Source organism: Cebus imitator, unplaced genomic scaffold (assembly GCF_001604975.1).
Source record: "Cebus imitator isolate Cc_AM_T3 unplaced genomic scaffold, Cebus_imitator-1.0 Scaffold5, whole genome shotgun sequence".
Classification (NCBI taxonomy): Eukaryota; Metazoa; Chordata; class Mammalia; order Primates; family Cebidae; genus Cebus; species Cebus imitator.
The window spans coordinates 11,448,848-11,453,074 of record NW_016107320.1 but is presented as its reverse complement, the minus strand read 5'-3'; positions in this window follow the sequence as shown (position 1 = coordinate 11,453,074).

The window sequence follows — 4,227 nt, the reverse complement described above, 5'->3', positions numbered from 1 at the left end:
GTTTAATATAAAGGATAAATCTGAAGTAGATTCATCCAGAACCTCACAGCTAGTACATCTACTCCTGGGGAAAAAAAGGCAGAAGATAGTTTTTATGATAGTTTTAAGGTAGTTTTTATGGGCCTTGTGGCCAAAATTTTATTTTATGTTTCATTCAAAAGGGATGATAAACAGTCTTGTCAACAAGTTAATACAAACCAGTTTAGGAACTTTATGTAAACTCCAATCATATAATGTTGGCAATGCTAAACAAAAAAACATGCTTCATTCCAATAAGCATTTGGCTTATTATTAATAAACAGATTGGCTTTCCAGTATGGGGTATATATATTCAAGTTGACTTACTGCTCTCTGCCTTTGTTTATTCCTAAACATTCCCCCCCACGATCAGATTACTGTGAAGCTGTAATAAAATTCAAATATGGTTCTTTATTCACATTTCAATATTATTTTGTTACTACTCAAGTCAGTGAATAGAAAACAAATTTACATCATGATAAGAGCCCAGGCAGATACCATCCATAATGTTAACTACTTGTCATATGTGGAGATATATTTTCTTTCCCTCAGGAATAGGATTTCTCATTTCTCCTTACTGTAGAGCAGTAACATTTATTGTCTCTCAGCGAAAGCTACAAGGCATTCATTGGATGATGTGTTTTCTCAGAACAGAGTTTTACAGTTTATATTTTCTCTCACTGGCCTCACCTCTTCCTCTAGACTGTGTGACAGAGATTCTGACAGGGGTGTGCATAGGGAAGAAAAGTTAAATCATGCAGCAACTATCTTGTCTTTGCTATCACAGCCCACAGGGATCCAATTTCAAAGCGTTGGGTATCCTTAAAAGAATTGCCTAGGGATTAGAGGGGTAATATCTAAAACTGCCAGAGGCCAAGAGAAAAGGAAAAAGGCCAGGAGTGATGGCTCACACCTGTAATCCCAGCATTTTGGGAGGCTGAAGTGAGATGATCACTCTAGGTCAGGAGTTCGAGACCAGCCTGGCCTACATGGGAAACCCCATCTCTACTGAAAATACAAAAATTAGCTGGGCATGGGGGCAGGTGCCTGTAATCCCAGCTACTTGGGAGGCTGAGGCAGGAGAATCACTAGAGCCCAGAAGGCGGAGGTTGCAGTGAGCCAAGATGGCGCCATTAAACTCCAGCCTAGACAACAGAGCAAGACCCCATCTTAAAAAAAAAAAAAAAAGATGAAAAAGAAGTGGCAGGTGCATTAGCAGTCAACCCTCAGAGAATTCACATGCCTGAATTCTGGTCACTGAAATTAAGTTTAAGACAAGATAACAGTTTAAGCCAGGCATTTCACGGAAATGCTCTTGTTGACAACTTGGGAATTCTTATCACCCACTCTCCATATTAATTCCCTTCAGTGACTGCCAATGGGATACAATAAAACTTTTGTTTCAACAACTTAAAGAAGTTATTCAAAGACTGTAAAGGAGCTAAGGAGGAGTAATGTCAGTATTCTTTACTTTTTAAAAATAAGAATCCTGACAAATGCCTTTAATTTCTTCGTAAGGTTTTCTACCTGTTGAACTACCTGTTCATGGAAGCATTGTTGATGGTGAGTCAGCACTGCCTGTTCTTCAAAGTGAGCTGTTATGCAATTTACAAAAGCAGGAAGACAGTTATCTTAGAAATTAGGACACCTTAGAGTTGGTTCTGGTTCAATCATTCACTAGCAAAATGGCCTTTCATGAGCCAGGCAGCTTTTCTGAAACCATTTTCTTACTTGCAAGATGTAAGAGCCCAAGGTACCTTGCTTGCTGTAGCTGTAATTCCTAGATGACATGACTTGAGTGCATGGCGTATGTGTAGAGGTAGCATAGAGTAGGTAGCATGGAAGAAAAACAGATGTGGGAGCCGGGGAAGTTCATCTTCAAATCCTGGCTCAGCTACATATATATTAGCTGCATAGATACAATCACATAATCACTTTATGCATATGTTTCTTCATTTTTGAAAAGAGGGTAAAAAGGCACATCCCTCCAAGATTGTTGTAAGTGTTAAACATAAAAACATAAAGAAAGAAAGAACAAGCCTGACACACTTGCTAGCAGAGTTTGCAAACTAAAAATGGCAATTTTATTTCCTTTGATATTTAAGTGTTTTCAACTAAAAGTTTGAAAAGCATTTATTTATGAATGACAAAGAAAATGGTGTTACACCTTCAGTTGAAAGAATTCTAGAACGTAGTTAGAAATTCTGGATTTTAATCCTACTGTGTAGATGACAATGAAAATACAATTTATCAAAATTTGTGCAATGAAACTAAAGGTGTTGCAGAGTGCAGTTTATGGAATGTATGTGTATATATATATAAACACACATATGTTTATGTATATATGAATATGTATATTTTAAAAAGAAAGACTAGAAATTAAGTGCATATCAAAATCAAGATATTAGGAAAATGACAGTGTAGTAAAACCAAACAAAATTGGAAGTCAGTAAATCATGAACACAAATACAAAATTTTTAATAAAATATTAGCCAGCTGTATATAATCATATGTAGTAATGCTTTTATAAAATGACCTAATTTGATAATTTTATGATTGTATCTTTGGCTTAACATTTGAAAAATTAGTCAGTGGAATTCACTTATATTGAAAAAAAAGAAAAATAATATATTCATTTTAAAAGATGCCAAAAACCTATTAGTCATACATAATAAAAACCCATTGCAAATTAGCTATAGAAACAAATATTCTTAAGATCCGTATTTAGCTAAAAATAACCTAAACATTTTTAATAGTGTCTTCCTACCAGCTAAAAGCAGGACTGAGGTAAGGATTTATTTATTCCCACTTCTAATCAATATGTAATGAAACCTTAGGCAATGCACAAAGGTCAGAAAATGAAATGAAAGTTGTAAGGGTTTAAAAGGATTAATCAAGTTGTCATTATTCATAAATGCCTTAGTGTGTGAAGAGAAAATACAAAGAAATCTACAGAAAAATGCAAAAGAATAGTTACCTAATTTAATGAGGTCACTGGATTTAAGGTCAACATACAAAAATCAATTATATTTTAATATATCATCTAAAATAGATTTTATTTGAAATGTCTTAAAAATACAATTTATAGAGGCACAAATAACATTAATTATTTAGGAATAGATCTAATAAACTATGGATACAATTTTTATACTGAAACCTGCTTCCTGAAATAAATTTGAGAAGACATATATAAATAAATTAGTATGTCCATGAATTAAAAAACTCAAAATTTTAAGAAATCAATTCCACCCCAAGCTGGTCGTTTATATTCAAATTTTCTTTAGCTAGATATTTAGGACATGTAGACATTTCTGTATATTTTTATAAATATACAGGTTTCCTTATAAAAATATTGGTTCTGCAACTTACTTGCTTTCTCTTCTTTGGAAAAACGCGTACACTCTGTTTCTTATTTTCCCCATCTCAGAAATAGAAGTGAATAAATAAAGATTTCCCTGTGTATAAAATAGGTTGTTTTGCTGTCTCCATTTATCTTTTACATACACTGTGGTTTCTTCGTCCGACATGTTTTAGGTACTGTGAATAAAATGATGAGCAAGATGCTTTCCCTGACCTCAGTGAGGTTGCATTTTGCTTATTTGTAAATATGAAGACAAGGATCATGTTCAATCCATCCTGAATTTGGCCTTCTCTTTTAATTTTCATACAGGAGATTGCTAAAAGGGAGAAAATAAGCAAAATTAATACCTGATAATGAAAATAACGATATCATGAATTTTACCTTTTCACCCCTCTTTCTCCCACTAGTGGTCAGTAAAATAGAGAGCCTATATATAGAGAGTAGTGGAGACAAAATTGAGAGCAAAAGATATTGTCATTAAATAACGAAGATGAAAGTTATCAGGGTATTATATTTAAAAGGCTTAGACATGTTGATAACACACTTCAAGTCTAATCTTTGTAGATCTCCCTTATTTCTTTGATCACCAATCAGTCCAGACCTAATCTGCAAATGCAGTCACTTATACATTCTCACCTAAAACATAGCCTACATTCATTCTGCTGTTGGCTGCTGGCCAGTACCTAGCACTTTTAGTAAACTTTTTATCTCTTGCCCACAGTTCTAACCTAAAAAGAAACTCTTGAGCTATTTACATTTTCAAGGCTACTTCCTGTAGAGTCTTGGGGTCTCAACAGGAATTTGTGCACCATGAAGTCGAAACACGTAGCAATGATATTAGAATACCA